This window comes from Lissotriton helveticus, chromosome 8 (genome assembly GCF_964261635.1).
Source record: "Lissotriton helveticus chromosome 8, aLisHel1.1, whole genome shotgun sequence".
NCBI lineage: Eukaryota > Metazoa > Chordata > Amphibia > Caudata > Salamandridae > Lissotriton > Lissotriton helveticus.
The window spans coordinates 909,480,043-909,506,583 of record NC_136069.1 but is presented as its reverse complement, the minus strand read 5'-3'; the positions used below and the strand labels follow the sequence as shown (position 1 = coordinate 909,506,583).

The window sequence follows — 26,541 nt, the reverse complement described above, 5'->3', positions numbered from 1 at the left end:
AAAACAGAAGAGCCAGCACTGTCTCTACCAGACAACAGGCCCAGGGAAGAGGCTTCCGAACCAAATAGACTAGAGAAGGGAAAATGAAAATTCCCTGCAGATGAAAAACAGCCATCAGGGGTATCAAGACATAGGCAAACACTCAGGGAGAAGACCTCAGACGGAATGGAAGATCCTGAAATTGGAAATGCAGCAACCTCACAGCAAACCTCATAAACCCCTGGTGGCTGGGATGAACAGGAATGAGGAGACACGCATGCTGAAGACCGATCGTTGCCATGAGACCTCCTGACAACACCAGTGGAATGAGCTAGCTGTGACTAAGTTGCAGTACAAAGAAGCCCTGATACTACAGAAGAGCCAGCACCGACTACACATGAAGACAAGCCCAAGAGAGAAACGCCCCGTTGACCAAACAGTCGTTAAGATCATGGAAGAGAGAAATCACCTATAGACGAAAAGCAGCTATCGAGAGTGCCAATACAATGGTGGTCTTCAGAGTAAGGCACCAGAGAATGTTAGGGTGGATAGCGCAGCACTGCTCGACACCAAAGCCCTCACTCCGGCAGGACATGGGAGCAAGGTGCCAAAGACAAATAGGTAGGACAAGGCAGCGCAGCAGGCCACCAGAACCCTCATCAAACGCCTCCTGGCAACACCAGCGGAATGAGCTGCAAGAACAGCAACCTGAAAGGCATGGAACCCACTGATTAGTGCTGGAGATTCAACATCGGCCGACATGGATTCATTTCAAACAGAACCGTAGTAGGGCTTGAAACAAATCAATCAATCAGTCAGTGAATTTGTAAAGCACGCTACTTACCCGTGAGGGTCTCAAGGCATTGAGCGTGGGGGGGGGGGGGGCTTTGCTGCTACTGCTCGAAGAGCCAGGTCTTGAGGAGCTTCCTGAAAGTGAGCAGGGCCCGGGTCTGCCGCAGGTGGGTGGGGAGGGTGTTCCAGGTCTTAGCGGCGAGAAAGGAGAAGGATCTGCCGCCGGAGGTTGTTCGTTGGATGTGCGGGACGGCGGCGAGGGCAAGGCTGGCGGAGCGGAGCTGGCGGGCGTGTAGAAGTTGAGTCTGTTGTTCAGGTAGGCTGGTCCGGTGTTGTGGAGTGCCTTGTGTGCGTGGGTGAGGAGCAGCGTCGGATTGGTAACGTGGGCACTCGGGCAATGCCCGAGGGGCCGGTATCCGCATTCCAGGTGTGGGCTGCTTTTTTGAGCAGCCTGGGGGCGAATTGGGCGGTTTCGACTTTGTTCAATGCCGCCAGCAGCCTACTGCATGCCTGAGTGGCCTTCCTAGAATTAGATGGATGTCCATTACCTCCCTTTTGTTAACAGGCAGAGGTGTCACTCCATTTCTCTCCTGGGCCGGCCCATTCATGTGTGCATATTGAGAGGGGGCCTGAGCAGAAGTGGCCTCACTTGATTTCAGGTGTGTTTCACCAGTGTAAACTAATCTGTGCATTAACAACCCCCAAATTGCTCTGAAGTAGTGCTTTGCGGAAAGTCAATATGCAAATGTGGGCCACTTTTTTTTTTTAAGCGCACCCGGGCCGATTTTTAATCCCAATCCAACCCTGGTGAGGATCTTGAAGGTGATCCTCTTGTTGACGGGGAGCCAGTGCAGGTCTCTTATGTGGGAGGTGATGTGGCTGCGTCGGGGGATGTTGAGGATCAGGCGGGCGGAGGCGTTCTGGATGCGTTGCAGCCGTTGTAGGTGTTTGGCCGGGATTCCTGCGTACAAATAGACAACCGCAAAATAGGAGGGCATAACTGGAGCCCATTAATAATACAGGACACAATTAGCCAACAGCGCATGTCGGCACTAACCTTCAACCACATTTTTAAACTCAAATTCTTAATCTTCAGAGATAGAGTCTAGAACCTTAATGACAAGGTCACACATGACAACTCTAATCCTCAGATAGAGAGCGCAAAATCAAAATCACTAGGCCCCAAGTAACAATTTAACTCCCAACACATTAAGCACGTAGAAGGGTGTCACCTGGCCAGTTTCTCACAGGCATGACCACTATCTCAATGTGTCTGCGGGCACAAACAGCTTATTTTCCACTTCCAGGAGAATAGCCACAGAAAAGGCATTGGTCCCCCTTTGCACATACACTTGTTTCACAAAACCCAAAGCCAGCCTTCGAGAACAAAATCCGGAAATAGAAACACACAAAACGAAGACGCATGACGCCATATGAAATGTTAGGGAAGTCTTAAACTCTAGCTGCAAAGGAACAAACGTCCCGCATATCTGTTTTAGAAACCAGAGATCATAAAATACCATAGGCACAAGGATTCGTGTGAATACCAATCAAGAAGCAAAAATACAAATGCTGGCATTTGTTAAGTCCGCCTTAATTTTTTAGGCAGGACTTGAACCCTTGTCCTGAAGGAGATGCCAAAACTACAGAAAAGCATTGGCACCGGAGTCAAAGCTCTTGGCAGCTAGCTGGCCTTCCCTTTTCACACACGTGCACTGAATATAGTATTCCACAATAGCGCATCCGGCACACAGTGTCCGTCAATGGCACTTAAAACAGTGTCCCCCTGCAGGCGCTTAACTGCCCTGGGGACACCAACACCCTCCCCCCGTCCCCCCACGCCCCTTGCCTCATTCCTCCACCACCGCACTCGCCTGGCAGAAAACGAGGAAGCGGGGCAACCCAGGGCAGGCCAGACACCTTTTCCTTCATTTACGTGCTCCATATGTGCACGGCAGCCCGAGGATGCTAAAATCTCGCCCCCATATCCCGCCGGCCACAAGCAGGAACAGAAATGCAGGGCAACATCTCTAGGCCACCGAGTAAGCCGCCCCCGGGCTGCATGCACTGCTATGCAGATGTCGAGCCATTTTAGCAAAAAAATAATCAAACTGGTTAAAAAGAAACAAATAAAGCTGGATTTCAAATCATCTAATCGTTTTATTATAGTCTGAGATCATCAACTGTTCTCCAATACGTGATATATTTTCTATTTATGAGACAAAAATAGTTCATGCTGCACAACTACAAAAAAAATGTTGTGTACACTCTCTGGACCGGGGCTGGGTGGTTTTTCAAAGTTGTATTGGCTTGAAACCGTACCTTCCGCCCAACAGGCTGCTGAGATACTGTTGGCAGAACTTTTGACAAGTCAGTAGTAAGGAAACTGTTGTTCACCTGGGTCTCCATGTTCACGTGATGTGGAAAAGGGATGTCTGTCTACTGGTTTTCCCAGATCAATCATGGCTTTTGATTTTGTTGACCCAGGGACACGGTTATCTATCTTAAGATAACAAAGGTTCTAGGGCAAATTTCTGGATCGATTACAATTGCTTCTGAAAAAGTTACAATAACATCTGTGAAATGTAACCCGCACACTTGGTCATAGATGTGCTAGATAGAGTAACTGAGGGCCAGTGTAATTCCACAAACTACATAACTTGCCGATGTAACATTCCCGTCATAAAAAATCCTCGTTGGGAGGACAGGGAGCAAGTGGAAAAAGTCAGAGTGAAACTCTAAGTCTACACCGCCCGAAGGATATTTCCACGTGTAGACAAGAAACAGGTTCTATTCTTTCCGTTATTACACTTTAGTAATTAAGCATTGCCCTCAGCAACTTAAAGTATAGGCGTCAACCTCAATTGTTTCTGCACCAGTCCCCAGGCCATGTGAACAAAGCATTACATTTGTCCATTACAGAACGTACTGGCCTCCCACAGAAAATGGATTATAACATCCATAAAAAAAAACAACAACAACATCGGAAAATTCAAATATTTTATTTGATATGGAACTCCTACAGAGGTTCACAAAAATACACAAACATTTTTTTAAAAAAAGAAATACTTCACATACAATGCAAAATGTTTCCATATTCAAACATCAAATATTACACTATACAAAAATATCAATAAAAATGAATAAATTACCAGAAATGATTAAAAAAATTGATAAATCTTAAAACATACCATTTCATTTGGAGAGGATAAAACGAATGAACGGGCCTCCTGGGCAGAATAAATCTTATATTTAATAAATACAGGTGTTAAATACATATGCCTGGTCTTTTGTAACTTCGTGCAAACAAACACATGATTGAAATCTTGAATCTGCGAACGGCACATTTCGCAGATTCTCTCCTCACTAGGAATTTTGTCCCGTATACCATCTCTTAAGGGCAACAAATTAGTTCTTAATAAAAGAATTAGCCTTCTGATTCCGTGGGTAAGGTTCCAGGTTAAAGAAGACTGGTCTATTCCCCAAAGCACTCCCTCGGACCACCTCATTGCGGGGCTTGGTCTGACTTCAGTCAGAGTCTCTAGCCAAGCTGATACAAGATACAGACTTCTTTATGAACAGCCTAAGTGCAGTTTTTGACATAGGGGAATCAGTATTCAAGGTATGCCCAAATGAATTATTTGCTTGCACAAAGTACCTAAAAAATGTTGAATGTTCTCTCAATTTATAAAAAAAATTCTGTTCTCAAAGCAGCCCTAAGAGTACCCTCCTCCCCCCAACACAGAGAATTACCCCATCTCAAAACCGCAGCCCAAGATAAAATATATGAGGAGACTAAACCAAAATTCCAAACGTAAGACATGTACGGCAGCTTGAGAAATGAAATTACAAATTTGGCGAAGGATTCGACCTTCAGCCTTATCAAAGGAAAGCCAGTATTTCTTATCCAATACCTCAGCCGGGTGTATATTAATGAGGGGGGGAGGGAGGGGGGGTTTATAACGTAGACCACACACAGAACAAGCTTTACTAACAAAATGTTTTCTTCTTTGCAACCTTAGACCTATTTTGCTGTAATATTACTTGTTCAAAAACCTAGCTGAGTAGCAAGCCAAGAAGGTTTCTTCTTGAAACGATAGCAAGACAGGGAGCAAGTTAGGTGTGGTGATTACTGGTAGGACTTGGCCCTTACCACAGGATAAAGAGGAAGATTAGACAGATGTTGATGGTGGTAGCAACATGCCCTAGCAGTACAGTCCATTTTCACCTGTGAAAGGGAACAGAAAGGCAAACAAGCATTTGCAATGCAATAGGTCTCGCATTAGGAAAGTTTGAGCTATTGGTCTTGTAAATGACACATTTTTATTTATGTATTGGTTTTGAAAATAGCAAAATTAATAGCTTTGTCATTTACAATGCCAATACTTTCAACTTTTGCAAGTGTGACACCTATAGCATTTGTAATGCAACATGTGTTGTATTTACGTGACCTATATGTATTGATATTACAAATAACAATGGCTTTTGATTTTTTTAATACTTAAATAAAAGTTATTGTAATTTATAATGGCAATAGCTTAAACTTTTGTAAATACATTTTGTGAAGATTATGTTCAATGTATTTTATTGTGACGAAAATCCAAGAACAGAAGTGAAATATTAACATCTTTTTGTGACATTTGTAATAAAGCTTGAAGCATTGAGAGAACATATTTGAACCAGTTGTTGTTGAATGGTTTCACAGATTGATGCTGTGGTGGCGTTCAGTGATGTTGTGGTGCCCCTGAGTGATGCTGTGGTGGTGCGATAGATAGATAGAGTGAGGGCGATAGATAGATAGGCGATAGATAGATAGAGTGAGGGCGATAGATAGATAGGCGATAGATAGATAGATAGAGTGAGGGCGATAGATAGATAGGCGATAGATAGATAGATAGAGTGAGGGCGATAGATAGATAGGCGATAGATAGATAGATAGAGTGAGGGTGATAGATGGATAGATACAGTGAGGGCGACAGATACAGTGAGGGCGACAGATACAGTGAGGGCGACAGATACAGTGAGGGCGATAGATAGAGTGAGGGCGATAGATAGATAGATATAGAGTGAGGGCGATAGATAGAGTGAGGGCGATAGATAGATAGAGTGAGGGCGATAGATAGATAGAGTGAGGGCGATAGATAGATAGAGTGAGGGCGATAGATAGATAGAGTGAGGGCGATAGATAGATAGAGTGAGGGCGATAGATAGATGTGTGTGGTTGTGTGTGAATGAATGAATACTTTATTGTATGATTACCTAAAACCATTTACAAAAGCGAAGCATATTACGATCATGGTAAAAAACAGTAGATTGATAAAAAAAAATGTTTTAAGAAAAACATTTAAAGTGCAAAGAGATTTAAAAGAAAAAGAGAAAGTTAAAAAACATGTACATATGCATCAAGTTGGACAGTCAGTGCCCTAATGTCAGATCATCTTAGCTTATCAAGCTTGGTACCGAGTCACCGGTGGCCATGAAATACTTTGTTTAATTGTCTGTTCAATTAAGGTGGCAATGTTCATGACCATAGGAATTAGTGAAGCACCACTATTGGTACTATAGATGCTCTTCGACGTGCCAATTGTAGTTAAGCTGTTATTTTTCTGGACTTTGCGTTTGACACAAGATCTATCCAGCAGTGACAAAGAACTTGCCGGCACGTGCCAACTCCATTGGCACTGTTGTGGTATAAATGTGACACCTATAGCATTTGTAATGTAATATGTGTTTTATTTACGCGACTTACATGTATTGATATTACAAATAACAATGGCTTTGATTTTTTTTAATAATGAATACTTAAATAAAAGTTATTGTAATTTATAATGGTAATAGCTTAAACTTGTAAATAACTTTTGTGAAGATTATGTTCAGTGTATTTTATTGTGACGAAAATCCAAGAACAGAAGTGAAATATTAACATCTTTTTGTTACATTTGTAATAAAGGTTGAAACATTAAGAGAACAGATTTGAACCAGTTGTTGTTGAATGGTTGCACAGATTAATGCTGTGGTGGCGCTGAGTGATGTTGTGATGGCGAACGAGTGATGCTGTGGCGTTCAGTGATGCTGTGGTAGCGCATAGTGATGTTGTGGTGCCCCTGAGTGATGCTGTGGTGGTGCTGAGTGATGCTGTATGCTATGCTATGTTTTGTTTTGCTATCCTATGTTTTGTTTTACTATGCTATGTTTTGCTATCCTCTCCTATTTTTGTCCTGCCTGCAGCCTCACCTGAATCTCTCGCCTCCTCTGCATCACGGCCGGGCTTGGCTCCGCCATTCTTTTCTGGGAACCGACAGGCCGGGCTTGGCTCCGCCGGCCGGACCACAACCCCCAGCAGCCTTTGGGGCCAGTGACGACGACGACGGCAGCAACGAGCGCGCCAGGAGGCGTTTAAAGCACAGTCAGGAGCCGAGTCCCCTGTCTCTCTTATTTTTGTCCTGCCTGCAGCCTCACCTGAATCTGTCGCCTCCTCTGCATCACGGCCGGGCTTGGCTCCGCCATTCTTTTCTGGGAACCGACCGGCCGGGCTTGGCTCCGCCGGCCGGACCACAACCCCCAGCAGCCTTTGGGGCCAGTGACGACGACGACGGCAGCAACGAGCGCGCCAGGAGGCGTTTAAAGCACAGTCAGAGCCTTCGTCCCGCGAGGACGCGCGCGGGATGCGCGCGGGACGCGCCGGACGAAGCCCGGGCTAAGGGCGGGCCGTCTGTGGCCGTCCGGGGACGGAGGAGGACGGGACGGGACATCCCTCATTCACCTTCGATAGCCATCCAGGCCGACGGGAAGGTAGGACTTTAAACCATGACTTCTGCAGGTGATAAATCGTGTTCAGCGGGGAGTAGCTGTAAAGGAACTCTAGAGGGCTATTTCTTGAGATCATCCACGGATATGGACAAGGATATAGAGTTGGCTGATCGTAGATCTGAGCGACGTCGCTCCATCGAAAATATGAAAACTAGACCCCTGTTGGAACTGATGCCTGATTCTACTTTGCAGGATTCTGCTTCAGTCCCCGCTAGTGAGGACCCACTGTCCCTGGACACATTTCCCCTACTCTTAAGAGATATTTCTCTCAACCCAGACGTTGTTAACGCAACACCTATACCTATTGTGGGGCTCCGTTGTATCTCCAAACCAGGCTCAAATGTATCTAACATGTCCTCTCTTTCAGCCAGGGAGTCATCTAAAAAAAAAGACCAAGTTGCCTAATGTATCTAAAGCTCATGGGCCCCCTCCGGCTAAACGGAGAAGAGGGGGGGGGGGTCCACAGAGAAGCAAGCTTAGCCATTCAGAGTTTGGCAAATCATTAAAATCGAATGTTACAGCTGGATCCAAGTATAAGGCTAAAGATAGCCCTGTGGTAGCTTCTCCTACCTCCGTGGTGTCGGCATCACCAACCATAGAGGTCCTGGCCAAATCAGTATCAAGGCCTGCCATTGATCCATTATGTGAATTAAGGTCATCCCTCCCCTCTCAAGAGAAAGATTTAATGCCCAACATCTCCTGTGAATCACTTGAGCATCTCCTTAGATCATTCATGCAACCAATTCTGGACATCCTGAAGAGGGTGGAACAAAGGCTGGGGAACCTTGAGTCTTTGTTTGCTGACAAAGCTGAGCCAGGGCCTTCGCAGATCAATGCTAAGCCAGCATTTCCATCGAAGGTCCCAGTTCAGGCCCAAAAAGCACGAGCCCAGCCCCCGGTTGTCACCAAGGGCACTGTCAAGGGCGCAACTGGAGTTAACAATCTTCCAGATTCCACTCATTTGAGGGTACCAGCTCCCCAGCAAGTTGTCCAGCAGGTCCCGTTGGTGACAGCAGATAAATCCGCTGTATTGGTGGCCAGAGATTCTGTGAGGGGTGGGGATAGTTTGTTACCCCCTATCCGACATGCGGGGCAGGGCAGGCCGAATCGACCTACTAAAGATAAAATGCAGGGCCCCAATGTTGAGTTGCCCCCTGATTCTGTCCCCTTTGTGGTCGTGCTTACTGGCGTCCCGACCCTAGAGGATGGAAAAAGGGAGGGATATTCCCAACTAAAAAATAAAACACTGCATTGGCTGGGACTAAATAGACCACTCCCATATTACCTTAATGGAGAGATCGTACACGTTAGGCGTATCTCTTGGTTGGGCAGGAGGAAAAAAACCTAAAGGGCGACCTCAGTCATAAACTTTAGAGACCCTGAGGCAGTTAGACTCATATTGAATGGGAACCTGGGTAATTCGAGTAGTGCCATAGTTCCCCATGACTTGACCTTATTCTATCCAAGATCTCTTGTGTGCCCTCCTTTCTTTTCAGGAGGCTTAGTTGATACACAACACAATATGTATATGCCACCCAATAACAGATACACGGGTCAGGCCATCAGATCCTTGCCCACTAGGTTAGACCTAGGGTGGAATACAGTGCCTGTAAGAAACTATGGTATGCCACCTGGGAGGTTGGAACAGGTGCATGGGGATGGGAGAATGGACCATCTGATCCCTTTCACCCCGCTAGAAACATCCAACAGATTTAATATCTCATCCTGTTTTGATGGGTGCGATTGACAGTCGGGGGAATGTGCTGATAGTCCACAGGGTATGTTCACCCCCAGATCATTCCCACATTCAGAATTAGTATATGATTGGCCTTTATCTTGCTTTCCTACAGACCCTATATCAGTTCCCCCTTCTGTTGATTGTTGTTTATCTGCTGAGGGAGCCGATCAGGGGCTAATTGTTGATTTAAATGTTGATAAAGCCATCCCAGGTGATTTACTTCCCCCAGTCCCACCTGCAAGTTCTTTACTCCCACGCCCTGACGCTAGCCTCACTCCTTGCACACCACACTCTCCCACTCTTGGCTTGGCAGGAGTGGGACTGGAGGTATCCAACATGTGTCTGTCTAAACTACGGATAAGTTCTTGGAATATTGCAGGTCTCGAATCAAAGCTAGACTTGCCGGATTGGGGGACTTTTATTGATCTCTCTGACATTTGGTCCTTCCAGGAAACATGGGCTCTTGGGCCAATCTTTCGTGCTGGGTACTTAAATTTCTCTAGACCAGTTACGAAGGGTGCAAGGGGTAGGCCTGTGGGTGGCCTAACAACCTGGGTGCGCCAACACGCGGGTGTAATGGTGGTGGAGCTCCCATTGGATAACCCCGATATGTTGGCAATACGGATAACCTCGTCTTCAGGACTAAATATGGTAATTGTGAATATTTATATGCGGGGTGTCCAAGGGGGAAAATGTTCCCCTGTTGCATTGGTGTTGGATGGATTCCTAGGTTTACTACCGGTGAACACAAATAGGGTGGTACTGGGTGATTTCAATACCTGTTTTGAACCCATGGGGTTGGACGATGGTTTGCTTACTGAGGATGAGGACTCCCAGTGGGGTATTCCTGGTCTGGAATTGCAACCAATCAAGAAATGGACTCAATCAGCCATTTTTTTAAAGGGTCTATGTTTGAACCAGGGAATGCGTGCAGTCAATGGGCGTCTGAAGTCAGACAGGTTGGGGGCAATGACTTTTGATAATGGCAGATCCGGCTCGCGCATTGATTACATCCTGGTGAACGTGGAAATGTGGCCCAGTTTGCTGGATATGGTGGTTGCTAAAAGAGCTGAAAGTGATCACAACCCACTGGTTCTATCAATTGAAGAAGGTGCCTTTGCAGCCCCTATGGTGGCAGAGGCGTCCTTGCCACAGGTTTCAATATCCAACAATAGAAGAAGGGTTAGTTGGCCCAAAATAGCCCTGGATGAGGAGGTCTTGCTAAGGATTAGAAGCATGCTGAGGGATGCATTGACCCAAATCAGCGGGCTCATCCAGGAGTCGGCCCTTCTGGATAATATTATACTACTTCACAGGGATCTCTTTTTAAATCTTAAAACTTTTTTTATTAAACCCATGGGCCCTAGTAAGAATAAGCAAAAGCCCCTAACCTGGTTTGATAGCGCCTGTAGGGATTCACAAAAGGCGCTACATGCGGCTTTAAGGTCAAGAGACCAGACCCTAATTCGTTGTTGCAGGGCAACCTATAAAGTTGTGCAGGCCGTTGCTAAGAAGAATTGGGATGAGACCCGCTGGAAGGAATTGCTGGAGGCATGTCAGAGCAATAATATGATCAAATTCTGGCGGCAGCTTAAATGGGGAAATTGCCCACAAGATAGATCCCCCGCTAATAGTGTTGAGCCAAGGAAATGGGTTGAGTACTATGGGAACCAATTCAAAGCAAATGGCTCCAACCCCGCATATCCGATTCACATCAATACCAAAGATGCCCTGGTCTTCACGCCTACCGAAGTGAGGGCGGTGCTAAGGGTTATCCCGGGAGGTAAAGCACCAGGTCCTGACTGCATACCAGCTGACATGTTTAAGCAGGAACAGGACCTCTGGGTCCCATATATTGTCTTCTTGGCGAATGCACTGGCAAGGGGTGTGAAAGTCCCAGAATCATGGCTCGGGCGGAGATTCTCCCCATTCATAAGGGGGACCGCTCAGTAACGGCCAATTACCGTCCCATAAGCCTCATCGATGCAGTACAAAAAAATTGTGGCCCGCCTTCTCCTGGGCAGGATCCAGACGGCTCGGGGCGGAGATTCTCCCCATTCATAAGAAGGGGGACCGCTCAGTAACGGCCAATTACCGTCCCATAAGCCTCATCGATGCAGTACAAAAAATTGTGGCCCGCCTTCTCCTGGGCAGGATCCAGACTTGGATTTCCGATTATGATATTTTAAGCCCTTTGCAGGCGGGTTTTCGGCAACACATGGGGACCCTGGAGCAAGTTTTTAGGTTTATGTTAGTATATTGGAAGGTGGTCCTTCTTGGGGAGGCCTGTTGTTTGCGGCATTTGTGGACCTCAGGTCAGCTTTCGACCTTGTACCTAGGTCTAAGCTATGGGAAGTTCTGCTGGATCTTGGAATGCCCAATGAGCTGGTGGTGTTGTTGATTAATTTGCATACAAATACCTATGCCAAAGTAAGATGGGGTGGCCCAGGTGAAGTTACCGACAGCTTTAAAGTTGCTAAGGGGGTCAGACAAGGGTGTGTGTTGGCCCCGACCCGGTTCTCCTTGTTTATTAATGGGGTGACTAAGTATTTCACAAATTTTCCAACGGACGCGCCCACACTTGCAGGAAGGAAAATCCCTCTACTCATGTTCGCGGACGATACTCTGATTATTTCGAAAACGAGGCAGGGACTGCAGTCCGCCCTGGCTCGGTTTGAGTGTTTTTGCAGCGACCATGAGTTAGAGGTGAACGTTAATAAGACCAAGTTTATGGTTCTGCGTGGCCCCAAGCCTGTGAAGGCCAAGGTATCAATGTGTGGTGCCACCCTGGACCAAACTGAGGTCTTCACATACCTGGGTGTCACACTAAGTGAGAATCTGAGCTGGAAACCACAGATGGATCTTATGACCCTGAAACATGGGCAACTTGGGGGAGCCTTACTGAAGGAGTATGCTAAATCCCTCACTAAACCCATGGCACCGCTTATTAAAATTTATGGTTCAAAGGTAATTCCTGCAACCACCTATGGGGCCGAGTTGTGGGGGTATAGTGATGAAGGTGGCTCAGAATAGGTTTCTGAGAATGGCAAGTGGTCTCCCTCAATCGACACCTTGTTTACCCCTGCAGTTAGACCTAGGTGTCAAGCCTATTGAAGACGTGGTACGGTTTAGACCACTGGCGTTTTGGCGGCGCCTGTGGACTACACCGGAATTATCCTGGTTTGCTGAAGCCATCGAAGATGTGAGGGGTCTTGATGGGTCCCATAGGGTGCCTTGGTTTTGCCACCTCAGGTTACTCCTGAAAAACTTAAACCTAGAGGCACTATGGGTAGATCCAGCAAGTGCGACTTTTCCTTCAAAAAAGGCACTTAAGGATATTTACTGGCACTGGATCACTGAGAGGAGGAGATCTGCTATGTCCATTGGTCCGACCATGACACTGGAATTTTTGGTTGCAAAAGATGTTCCCAAATACGAAGCCTATTGGGACTTAATCACCAAGCCACATGATCGTAAACTGTATTAACGCACTCTTGGTCAGCTGGTGGCAGCGATAAATGTCCCTTCTGTGTAACAGCAGTAGAGAATATCGAATATCTCCTTTTCTGTTGCCCTATGTATTCGTTACCCAGGAAAGTTTGGCTTATACCAGTTTGTCGGTTATTAGGGACCAGATCTGCTGTGGAAGCGTTTAGAATTCTCAAAAATGATACCTCCCCTTCCATTGTTATCGGCGTAGCAAAATTTGTGAGTTGGGCATGGTCAATCCGAACCCGCAACCTTGGCAAATGAATTTTATGCTGTACTGTGTTTTTTAAAGCAAGATGTTCTATGTAGCAAGGGGTCTTTTCGTCTATTATTGACTTTAAATTTAATACTTTCTTATCATGATTTTAAATTGTAAAGTATTTATTATCTTATATGCAAAATGCTATTTTTATGTATATGTGAATGTCTTTTATGATGTAAATCGAATAAAGACCTCTTGACTGACTGCTATCCTATGCTTTTGACTTATGCTATGCTATGCTGTGTTATGCTGTGCTATGTTTTGCTATGCTATGCTATGTTTTGTTGTGTTTTATTATGCTATGCTTTGTTTTGCTATGCTATGTTTTGTTATGCTATGCTGTGTTGTTATGCTATGCTATGGTATGCTCTGCTTTGTTATGCTATGTTTTGTTATCTTATGCTATGTTTTGTTTTGCTATGCTTTGTTTTGTTATGCTATGCTATGCTGTTTTGTTATGCTATGCTGGTGAGGTTGTGAGGGTTGTGAGGGTGGTGAGGGGATGTGAGGGTGAGTGAGTGGGTGTGAGGGGGTGTGGGGGCGAGGGAGGGGGAGGGGGTGGGAGGGCTGTGAGGGCGAGGAGTTTGAGGGGGTGTGAGGGTGAGGCGGGGTGAGGGGGGAGTGGGGTGTGAGGGGGAGTGGGGTGTGAGGGGGAGTGGGGTGTGAGGGGGAGTGGGGTGTGAGGGGGAGTGGGGTGTGAGGGTGGGTGAGGGGGCGTGAGGGTGGGTGAGGGGGCGTGAGGGTGGGCGAGGGTGGGCGAGGGTGGGCGAGGGTGGGCGAGCGGGTGTGAGGGGGCGTGACGGGGTGTGAGGGTGACAGGGTTGTGAGGGTGAAGGGGTTGTGAGGGTGACGGGGTTGTGAGGGTGAGCGGGTGAGCAACAATGTATGGTCTGAAAGGTGCTTGTGAATTTCTGAAAGGTAAACACAAGAAAACAGAAACCTTGCCCAAATACAAATACATTGCACCTATCACTATACACTCGTTTGTGGAGGACGAGAACGGTTTATACTTGACTTTTGTAGAACTGAAAATTAAGGAGCACTGTAAACATCCTATTAGCAGTATACATACAAGCTGGAAACCGAATACCTTGTACACAGAATTCATTAAACAGGCCTCAAAAACTGATAACGGATATTTTAGAAACAGAAACAGGTCTCCATGAATGTGGGGAAACAACAAGGGGTGAAAATATTTGCCTGAAAGTGAGACACTGTAATTTAAAATAAGTAGGGTGTATGAATATTGAGGTGGAGCAGTGTAAAAAAAGGGTACAGAGTGCAGCGAAACAGTGGGTGGAGTTTGTATCGGAAAAAAAAGACACATGGGGCACGGTGGGGATGCTGAGGAAGGGTCCAGTCGTGCAGATGTGACTGAGTGATGGTTGCGCTGCATAGGGAGTGAAAAGGGGTGCGGTGTGTAGAGCGAACGATGGGGAGCAGTGCACAGGCGCCGGTTGAAGTTGAGCAGAGGAAAGGCAGCGCTGGGAGGGGGGCTGGGCAACCATGCCAGCATTACGATTCATTAGAAGATGGTCCTGTTTATGACCTGCGGAGCGCGTGAAGTGGCTGCTGGCAAATGGAATCATAGCGGCAGCGGTAGCTTTGATGTTCTGGTCTTGTCTTGATTTGTGGGACGGGTAAGAGGAGCAAATTCCTGTGCACGCGCCTGGCTCACATGAGCTGTATGCGATCCACAGTGGGTAGACTTTTGAAAGCAGCTTATTAGAATCTCGCCGAAAACAATGCGTACGCATTGCTTCAGCGAGACCTAAAAAACAAGGTACAGAACTCCTTGCTTCATTAACCTTAATCCTGAGCTCTCCCTCTTACACCACACTGTGCCATGGTGACCGCAGGCCAGCAAGCAGAAACGTGTCAACTCCAAGGCATGGGATTTCAGGAAGATGTAGGCAAGCCAGCAGAGTTGATTCAGGAATGAAAGGGTTAGCCTCAGGATTCAAGCGCATTTCTTTACATCTACATTGCAGTTTAAAAACAAACAAAAAAACCACAAATACCACTAAACGTATACTCAATATGTCGTGCTATAACTCAAAAACTGCAGCGGATCCAAATGAACTACTGCACAATGTACAAACACATGTCATTATAAAGCTTTGACAAAACACAAACCAGATGATATATGGGATAAAGTACACACTGCTGTACATTATAAAAATATTTCAAGCAAAAGGTCGCGCTGCAGAAGGTGCTTTATTCACTACGATATCTACTGTCATCACCCTTCACACAAAACACTGAAATGCTTGGTGTCTAGCCCTTTCATATTTATTGAGAACAAGAATAAAAAGCAGAATCTGTACTTTGAACTTAAACATCTAAAAGCAGTTTATAATATAGATATTTCAAAAATGACTATCAGTTTAATGAAAGTCATGTAAACAAAAAAAGTGTGGCTCAGACCGTGTAGAAATATGCAGAGATTCTATCTTTACTGCAATGACCTACAGCACGGAAAAAAACGTTTCCATACATGTGTACCTTCTGCTGATCATTTTTTCTTTTTGAAAAAAGATATCACTAGAGGAAAACCCAGCTCCCGTTTTCCTTGTTGCTATTGGCCTTGCCTTTCACCTTGGCTGCTGGCTCTGGCAGCAGGCATTGTGAAGTCACAAGTCAATGGTATTAAGTTATTACAGTTGACCAGCTACCTCATTTCAGGTGACAGGAGTGCTAAAGTAGTTAGAGATGGGTTTTCATACAGGGATTGCAAGCTCTCATGTATTATATATGGGGTAAAGTACTCCCTGCCGTACACTGTAAGTATATTTCAAGTCACTGAAGAGTTCCTTGACCATATAGGGGAATGTGGCGGAAGGCAGAGTTCCTTTAAAAGGTCATAGAACTCCAAGGTGATTTGCATGTGTCCTCGTAATGTATACCAGGGGGTACTTTATTCCTTATAGTACATGGTCATAACATCAATCTTCCAACAAACAACTTAAATCCTATATGACGTTCTTCCATATGCAAAGAGATGATGTTTGCAGATATGATGAATAAAAGTTGAATCTTTAATGAAAAATTAAGCATGCCAATGAGCAGTTAAATTTGTTGCGAAAAGATATCAGTCAGTTTAATAGAAGTCAGATTATAAAAATGCAGAAGCTCAGACTGTGTAGAAAGACCGATTCCATCTTTCATCTAATTACCTAAAGCATGCATAAAATAATTGCGGTGCCACAAATATCCCTTTCCTGTAGATCACTGTTCATCAAAAAAAAACAAAAAAACAGAGCAGAATAAGAACAAGCCAGGCTTCATTCATTTTTGTGGTTTAAACTGCAGCTTTAATTATGCTCCATGACCTGCCTTTCCCCTTGGCTCCTGGCCCTTGCAGTGGGCATTACTACGCCAGAACTCAACTGTAATTAGTTACTAAAGTTGATCAGGTACGTCATTTCTTTATTACAGGCGACTAGAGACATCACTAGTCACATGTAATAAGGAAACTAGAGAAGGGCTTTTATGCAGGGATCGCAGGCTCCCGTGTATTATATGTGGTGTAACAGCCTGCTTAATGGATTCTGGGTAATACAAGACAAATATAATAATGTGTAAGCAGCTTCCCCATTGCATCATTCTACTTCCTTTCCAGACCTCTCTACACACTGTTGCTCCACATCAGCCATTCACTGCTCCTTTCATAAAACTGTGTACTATAGGAACTATGCAGTCAAGTGCTACCTGCCATCTGCATACGGTAGGCTCTGTACCACCATCAACATTAACATCTCTTCCAACTTACAACTTGTGCACCATCTCTCTCCATGCATTAAACATCCACACCTCCACTTCACTTGTACCCTTTTCCCAAACAGCCCATCCCATTATTTCATTACTCTCACCATGCCCCCAACATCCACATATACTTGCCTACCAAGCCAAACTCCACCACTTAACTCCTCTCGCACTTTACAAGTCCCATATTCTCTCTCTTTACACACATTATGACCCTCAGCCTTCACAGACTCCTTGGCACACCCAAACTCGTTCAGCAACCCATGGGAGCCGAAGGAAAGCAACTTCAACTGGTAAAAATTATCAAAAACCGCACACAGATCATAACGGCCAACACCAGAAGGGGTACAGGGTCAGGATAGGTGAAGTATACAACCTACACTTGGGTAAGATGTCACACACAATAGGTAGATCGTTAAGGCACTCAAATAACTCCATGTCACCGGGCTACAGCATTGGAGCTCTGACATTTTCAAAATTCATTGTTTGCATCTGTATTAAGTCGATGTAATTAATTCATCTGAAACAACACTACCAACTACCATATTACAAGAATTTGTTAAATGAAAGCCAACGGCTGAATATAAGCTGTCGCGTGTCCATTTGTTTACAGTCCTTGACATCTGGCAATCCTAGAGATGGTCTACAATGCCAATGACAACCACTGCCAAAGCATACAAGCACATGGCTCCGCGTCGCACGACCCAATGCCCCTTTTAACACATCACTGGGACTACATGTGCCCACAAACCGTAAAAAAACTGACAAAGACTGAGAGATGGATAATGACAACGGAGCCCTCTCCAGCGATCGTCTGCTACTGGTGGGAAAAAAAATTCAAGCAACAGAGCGAAGGAGCTGAGCAACTGGCAATTACAGAGCTATTTACAAATCTATGAGACAGAACATTACAAAAAACTGATTAGTGAGGTCTACCTCCCAGTACCAGAGTTTCCTTTACGAGTGATAATGCGGTACAGTGAGATTATGGAGAAAAACATAATTAAGAAATTATTTTCAGGGCATACTTTCTCAAAAAAACGTTTCCCTGTTTTTTTCCCCCCCTCATAAATGGCATTCCCAGGATGTCGACTCTATCCTGGTTTATGTCCGTCACGTCGGAAACAGTTATTTTCTTTGTTCCAGGATCACAAAGCTCATGTATCTCCCCACCCCGTGTCTCTATCTTCCCCTTATGTTCGAACCTCCCTTCTGCTACTCTTACCCATGGATGTCTACCTACAGTTTAGGAACTTCATGCCTTGCTTATTACCTTTACCCCATGCACTCTCTACCCCATCTACTCTTACCACAATCCTAGCACCACCAACCTTGCCGGAATCCTATTTCCTCTACTCATATATATACTCAACTAAGAAAATCAGCCGATGCCCTAATACCTCTACCCCACCTACAACAACCAAGTACCTCCATGCCTATCTATACTTAAGCACCTCCATCTTTACCAAGGTACTTCTACTCGAACTATGCCCAGTATCTCTGTTCATACCTTAGTGCATCCAGCACTGCTTATAGCCTAGTGCATCTAACCTTGGCTAAACCATATTATCTTTACCCCTACATTTACCCTATAGCTCAATCCAATGCACATTCTAGTACTTCTCTCGCTGCTCATAAACAGGGCAACTGGAATTATGCGACTGTGCAGCCACTGCAAATTTCCCATATTTATAGATTGCTGCATAATCCATCATCTGCCACATAATCTGCAGATTAACAAAACAAACTTGGTTTCTAGCTCAGTTAAAAAGTTATTGAAAATGAAGCGACATGTTGCGGTGCAGTGGAACCCTTTGCAAAGCTGGACCATCACCTTTCTGTTGCTTATTAGTACATTTAGGTGTTAAATGCGCGCTAATGAGGGGAACCAATACCCAGACAGTGTTCACAAGTTAACAAATGATTAAATAAAGAAGTAATACTATTACAAAATGTGCGCAGTTTTGTAACATATTGTTTGCCCTTTAGTGCCGCATAATTTACTCGACCATGCTGCATAATTTGGCACTCTCATGCTGCATAATTCCAGTGTCCAGGTTTATAACCAATACCTCTTCCACTGTCTGTATCCAACCATCATCCTGTAGCATCTCTAGACATAATTAAAGTTATACTTTCTTCCCCTTCCTATGTGCCTCTGCAAAATGCCCTAGTACCCTCCCCCCAGGGCCGGTCCTAGGACTTGTGGGGCCCTGGGCGAAAGGGAAGATGTGAGGCCCCTCTAATTTGCTTGTGACATCACAAGACGTGACATCATAGAAAACTGACATCACAAAACTATTGATCTTTGTCATTGCTGAAGAGACATTCTGTTGATATAAGTAACATGAACTAAAAGATAAATATCCAAATGGAACAAGTCTATTTTAAACCTGTATTAAGTGGATTACATTAGTCACATTGGATGCTTGACGCAGATCTCACAAAGATGGCTATTCTACCTCCTAGTTAAATATGCAACAGGGTATAGCGAGATGAAGTTGAATTCAGATACAAATAAATTTTTTATTTTTTTTGAGTGCAGCGTCATAGAGTGGAGTGCCGTAGATTGGAGTAGGGTGGAATCGGGTTGAGTAGGTTGGCTGGACTGAGGTAGTGAGTGGATTGGAGTAGATTGGGGTGGATTGGGATAGAGCGAGTTGGAGTGAGTGGAGTGAGTTAGACTGGGTAGGTGGGGTGGATTGGAGTGGTATGGATTGAAATGGAGTAGGGTGTGTTAAATTGGTTTGTGGTGGGGTGGATTAGAGTGTGGTGGGCTGGAGGGATTGGACTGAGTGGGGTGGTCTGAACTAGGGCGGGTGGATTGGATTGGGGTAGAGTTGGGTGGATTGGATTAAAGTGAGGTGGATTGAACTGCAGTGGAGTGGGGTGGAATGAATGTGGTAGATTAGACTGGAGTGGGGTGGATTAAAATGGGGAGGTAGGACTGGATTGGGGTGAGGTGGATTGGAGTGAAGAAGAGTGAACAGGAGTGGGGTGGACTGGAGGGGTGTGGGGTGGAGGACTAGAGTGGGGTAGAATGTAGTGAGGTGGGGTGGAATGGGTTGTGGTGAATTGGGGTGGGGTGGGTGGATTTGAGTGGAGTAGATTGAATTGCAGTGGGGTGGATTTGATTGAGTGGGGTGGCTTGGATTGAGGTGAATTGGATTGGGGTGGGGTGAAATGGATTGGGGTGAGGTGGATTGGGTTAGAGTGTGGTGGGTCAGATTGGAGTGGGATACATTGGATTTGGGTGGATTGAATTGGATTTGGGTGGATTAGATTGAAGTTGGGTGGATTGGATTGGAGTGGGTTGGATTGGATAAGGGTGAGGTGGATTGGATTGGAGTGGGATGGACCTGAGTGGGGAAGATTGTTTTGGATTGGAGTGGGGCAGACAGGAGTGGGGCAGATTGTTTTGGATTGGAGTGGCGCTGATTGAGTTGGAGCACATGGTTTTGGATTGGAGTGGGGCAGATTGTTTCGGGTTGGAGTGGGGCAGATTGTTTCGGGTTGGAGTGGGCCAGATTGGCGTGCGGAGATTGGAGTGGGGCAGCTTGGAGTGGGGTAGATTGGAGTGCGGAGATTGGGGTGGGGTAGATTGTTTTGGGTTGGAGTGGGCCAGATTGTTTTGGATTGGGCCAGATTTTTGTGTGGAGATTGGAGTGGGGCAGATTGATTTGGATTGGAGTGGGGCAGATTGTTTTGGATTGAAGTGGGGCAGATTGTTTTGGATTGAAGTGGGGCAGATTGTTTTGGATTGAAGTGGGGCAGATTGTTTTGGATTGAAGTGGGGCAGATTGTTTTGGATTGAAGTGGGGCAGATTGTTTTGGATTGAAGTGGGGCAGATTGGTGTGGGGTGAGAGGATTGGAGTGTGTTGGAGTGGGGTGGTTTGGATTGGTCTATGGTGGATTGGATTAAATGTAAATGTTTTGGACTTGTAAAGCGCACAGCTGCCCGTAAGCGTCCCGGATTAAGTGGAGTGGATTGGTGTGGGGTGGATTGGCATGCATTAGAGTGGGCCCGATTGGAGGTGTACGGAACTATTATGTGTTAAAGCCTTTTTCAGAAAAAACACATAAGAAAGAAACATTGTCAATTTGCAATAATATTCGAGAGAAGCGTACACAGGCAAAAACAAAAGAAAATATTAGTGAACAGTAAGAAAAGAAGACTTGGCAAAATAAAAGAAACTTAACTATAGAAAATAAATCTTTGCAACTTTTTTTGTCCTGCTAGGCTCGTTTTTACCAGTCTCACGTCTTCTGTTTGCAGGACACTAAAAGTTGAACAGAATAAAATAGTACCTCAATCACATCGGGAGTAGCAAATGTGCACTGATTAAGTTGAATCAATCAGTGCCTGGTCCCTGCTCGACAGTGAGGAACGGAAGTGATGTTAGATCTGCCTTGACCAATTATCAGGCTGTAAAGAAGAGTACCACGCAAAGCAACATGTGGTAAGCAACGGGCTGGCTCCAAGCTCTTTTATGCATACAACAGTGTCTCGCAAACAAGACGCATGCAGTAGTGCATGCTCTTGCAGGCACTACCCTAAAAAGGGTCAGAGTAGCACTAAAAGATTTTCAACAATCACGTGCGCAGCCGCATTTTGCTATCTTCAGAGATCAAAAGGAGGAGCTAGAAAAGAGGGATGTGTAAGGACCCTTAAGGGCTTTTCTGAGGAACTAATTGGGGACAAGGGCCCACGGATAAAGGGTGGCTCTGCCGGGAGTAGTTCATCGGAATGCATTTATTCCTTTGCTCATTAGACTGAATAGGTTTTTCAATGTCTTTCAACTCATAATATCAATGAAGTTGCTTGTCATTTCTACATCTGAAAAGGGCAGACAACATGTTTTCATGGTTAGTAGCTGACAGTGTGTCGCACTCTTTCACAACGAGAAACCTTGTCTAGCTACAGTACTTCCCTTCTGCCTTCCACCACACCCCACCTTCCCTGCCCTGTTAAACAAGACACAGGTGCAGCACAAACATGGGCTGTCAAAACAGTATCTATGAAATCCCCTACAAGTAATTAAAAGGACAAGAATTTCACAGCCCCTCGAACATAAGTGAGGGGCTCAAAGTGTGTCACAAAGCAGTCAATCTGCATGGGCGTCTGCAGGGGGCAGGGCCAGCTTTAGCGCTGGTGGCACCCAGTGCGACAATGTTAGTTGGCGCCCCCAATGACCACCTCCACCACGGATTCTCTCACAAGCACCCTTTAACAGTGACCAAGAGTCCATAACCACTCTCTCTCAGATGCATTGAATTCGTTATATAGCGCTACTCATACCATTAAAGTATGTCAGAGCACTTTGCATCACACACACATTACACAGACAATCAATCATACTTGTGTAAATCAGTGTATAGGAAATGTTACATAAGTCAAAGGACAAAGGGGCATATTATCAAGGCCTAGCGATATTTTTATCGCAACGCTTGCGTCCGTTTTCGGATGAAATATGACAATAAAAATATTGCTTTATTTACAAGAGCACGCTAAAGCGTGTTCAATGGGATTAGCGCTGGTTTCAACATCGCATCGCCTTGCATCGCTAATGAGATACAAGGGAGGTATGTCCGGTGAAACAACATGGGATATCATCACTAACACTGGTTCTCTCTATTTTCAGGTGTATCGCTAACATACATAGCGATATCATAATCAGCGCTAACCGGGTTTTTCGCCGCTTTGTAAGGCCTGCTATTTTCCTTACTAAGCCATATCTATAATGGGAGATGGATTGTAATACTGAGTCCACGTCTCCCATTATAGATTAGGTTTTCCTTAACGCGGTTTTATATCGCTGGAATTTCGGCGATTTCGACTCTTTCCGCCGCGGTAGCCTGAATTTCTATCGCCTGGGCGATGTGCCTTGCTGATAGTGCGTCACCAGGCGATAGAATCCGGCGATATGCGGCGTTAATTTTTTGAGCGCTACACACAGCCAGCGATAATTATCGCTGGTCGTTGATGATATGCCCCTAAAAGTGTAGGAGTCACATGTCATCCATAATTGGTAGGCAGTATAGTTTAGGAGTGCTTGGTGTGGACAAGCACAAACTCAGAGTCGAAAAAGAAACAGCATAGTTGGGAGTTTTCTTTAATAGTAAGACTCCATTTCTACCCAAATTACCCCTTTTTGCTAAATTAATCAATGTTCTATACTTAGCAGAGTGTATGCACTTCTATGATGAAAGTTAATACCTCACTATTCTATATTAGGACTTTAAGTTATTAATTGCAAGTAAGAAAAGGATGTCTCTTTTAAAAGCAGTAACCTGCTGATCTATTTACATTAAATGCACTCTTTAATCTACTTGGCACACGTTCTTTGCAGCAGGCATATTAACCCTCTGTACTACCTTCACATACGTCAAAAACCTCAACTACACAAAACTCTGATCTCTGGCCAGGAAGAACATTCATCACAGGAGTTATCTTGACATTTTTGTGAGGCCCCGTAATTGCAGGAGGAAAGGAACGTGCAGCAGGTGCTTTTAAAATCATAATTAAATTGTAAACACGGCGCCCCAAGGTGGCACCGGTCACACCACCCTAGAGCCGGCTCTGGCAGGGGGGCAAGGAGGGGTGCTCCAGGGGGGGGGGGCAAGCGCCCCTCCTTGCCCCCCCTGCGGACGCCCATGTCAATCTGCTTAATTCGCGATAAGAGGGGCCACGGAGCTTCCTGCTCGGGAAATTGGGTGGTAATCCATTTGTACGCACTTAGCTGTATTTACTAGACAACCCTCTAAGTTTATCACTGGTGGCCTAGACTGGGAAGAAAACATGCTAGTCTCTCTGGAAAATAGAAATTAATGATCTAACAGTAGCACTGTGAGGCCAAGGACAGGGCCCTCTGTCCTGGGCCTCCCAGCACAAAATAATGGCTACAAAGCCCTGCAAAGGGGGCCCCACATCTGCACCTTGCAGCCTGGTCGAGAGCTGTGAGGGCCCCCTGCCCTGGACTTCGAAGCATTAGATAATAGCCACGTCCCAGTGAAAGGGGCCCCACGCCTAACCTTGCAGCATGATTTAGTGCTTTGAGGCCCAGGGGATAAGGACCACCTCTCCTGTGCCTCAAAGCAGTAGTGAGACACTTTGCTGAGCACAAGTTCCACCGTTGCCTATGTAACGTTTGTTCTTGTGTTTGAGTGTCTGCCATTTATTGCAGTACTATACCTCTTCTTGTACTCTGTACGCTTTTGTAATGTGCACCCATGTCACTTTTTTCTCCTGTAATGTACCGTTTGCTACCTCTTGTATTTTGTTGGCTCACAATTGTCACTTTTGCCTTACGTAACTTAACGTTTGCTTTTGTAATTTGTTCGCTTGGAATTTTCTCCTCGTGTATCAGTACAGTTCCTATTGTGAAGCGCTCTGACACCTTTGGGTAAAGTCAGCGCTATATAAACACGCATAAAATAAATAAACACTGCCCTACTGTGGCAGTCTGAGCTAGATGCTCCCCCCTCCCCTCATCAACCTCTCCTTATCTCCTGATGTCTGGTTAATCGTGGAAACAAAAGGGCCATCTATCGCCTGGAGAGGAAATAGACAAAGGCAGACAAGTTCTTCACCGCAGGATGTTAACAGAGGTGCTGCCCCGTCCTTGTTCTGGAGAGCTGCCGTAATTATTGGCTTTGTTGCTCTCACATCCTGTACCCCTTGTTTACCCTCCCCCCTCCTTTCACACCCAGGAATGCCGCCCTGAACCGCGAGGTCAAGACACCTCGCTCTGCTCACAAATACTTTAGCAATGTGATCGGGTTGGGGAGGGGGGCCTCGGGGAGTAGGTGATCTGCCTGTGAGAGTGTGAAAGCGGGGCCCCCTGTTATTGTGCTGAGCGCGAGGCCCTGGGCAGCTGCCCACACTGCCCATGCCTAGCGCCGGCCCTGCCTCCCCCATTAGTCCAGCCCCTTTTCCTCCATACTTGCTTTTTAATCGCCAACAACGACCCTGGCACACACTCTTTGCAATTAATTTCCCCACGACAGGATGGCAAAATATCTCTGAAAAACTTCCTGCACGAGTTCAATGCAAATAGTACATTTTGATAAACCGGAGCATATGTCCAACGTACAGTTGAAAGACAGTGAAGAAAAGTTTCCTTAAGCACAAAAACCAGAAGAAGACGGGACGACCAGGGAAACAACGCAGGACATGGGACCGGATATACTGAAGGGGCTCAGGAAGCCACAGGCTGCGCTTTAAGCGCCAGTCGGCTTTTAGCTACAATATTTATCTATTGTTGGAGGAAGCGCCAGCGAGCGGTTGTAAGTGAGAGCGCCCCCCGCCACAACAAGTTCATACTAGTGTGACCGCAGGGCACACAGGGGAGAAAGGCGGCGTTCACAATAAAGGAACGAAGAACCGATCCTAACAACGTCCCCCACATTCACATCTGGCCGAGCAGCGCGCGTGAGCCGGCGCGAGGGCACCAGAGCGGGCCACAGCAAAGCAACTTCCACGCACAGCAGAGAGGCGAGGGAACACGGACCCAGAACACACAGCATTGGTTTAAACTCGCAGTGTCGGAGGGGGTCCAGGTCGCTAAGCCTCACCCAGCAGTCTCTGGCCAGCTCAGACCCCGGGTGGCTGCGCTCTCCTCTCTGGTCCCGGCGGGGGGTCGGCTCCTTGTTCTGGCCTCCTCCGCCCCAGGCTGGAGGCGGGCTCCGAGGCGCCGGCGGGTGTGGTGAAGCAGCTGTCAGCCTGCGGGTGTCCCCAGCCCTCGTGGTCCGCTATTTGCTGGTCCGCCTGCTCCGGAGTCTGTTGTTCGTCCTCTTCTCCGGGCGGGCGCTGCACCGGGGGCGGGGCCTGGCGGCGGCATCCCGCCCTCACGAACTCCGAGGAAAGCCGGTCCTAAAGCTGCTGCCGCTGCGGCCCCGACGATGGGAGAGCCCTAAACCTCAACTCCCCAGCTCCCCTCCCCTCGGATAATTAGAAAAAACCCAAACCGCGGGTTCGGATCTCCCCTCGGTCTGATCTCATCACATGTTTGGGCGTAGTGATCTTCAACGAGTCATCTCGGTTTCACTCGTTCTGACTTTCCCTTGAAGTGGCGTGCAGTATGCATTTAGGGAGAACGAAGGCGGGGAACCTCGGTTTAAAAGCGCCCACTTCTGTAAGGCTGAGGAACCCACTTTCTAGGGGGAGATAATTAAGGGCGTGGCTTTAAAACACATAAGCTAAAAATCTGTACTTAGCATAATAATAGTGTGCCTCACAACTATAATCATAGTGTACCTCACAACTGCTACTGAGCTGCTTCTGTCATTGCATCCAGATATATAATGCATGCAACATTATACCAACAACAAGCCAGGGCTATTGGCTTTGACTTTGGTTGTTAGTTGTGTAAGATAAATAAGCACCAACTATGGCTTAGTTGTGTATAATATTGAAAATTCTTCACTTTTGAAATGATGAGACTGTGAAAGAACTAAAACGAGTCTCTAGAAGTTACCTCAAAGGCAGTGAAGGGTGGTACTGCTGCGGAGTTTAAACGTTTTTTCACTCAAAAGATAAGGGCAAAAATGGACAGCCCGATAGGGACCCATCTCAGCACCTGCTTTTTAGAACTGCCAGTGCTGAGCACCGGCAGGACTGGGGCCACTTAAGGCCCTGATTGTACTCTCAGGGCTTTAAGTTGTCTGGGTCCCTCCGAGACTCCTCCGACCGGGTAGAAATTAAAA

General features: G+C 46.1%; 1 protein-coding gene across 7 annotated transcripts in view; it reads right to left on the bottom strand.

The window, feature by feature from the left end:
- Nucleotides 1-25,645, bottom strand: part of ST3GAL6 (ST3 beta-galactoside alpha-2,3-sialyltransferase 6) — a 635,416-nt gene extending 609,771 nt beyond the window's left edge. For 4 of the 7 annotated variants that reach the window (XM_078657722.1, XM_078657727.1, XM_078657724.1 and 1 more), the window contains exon 1: nt 25,411-25,623. The gene's annotated coding sequence lies outside the window, so the exon portion shown is untranslated. Of the gene's footprint in view, nt 1-25,410 lie in introns of all 7 variants that reach the window. The other 3 variants (XM_078657726.1, XM_078657728.1, XM_078657723.1) reach the window with 3 other exon arrangements.
- Between the last annotated feature and the right edge of the window lie 896 nt (nt 25,646-26,541).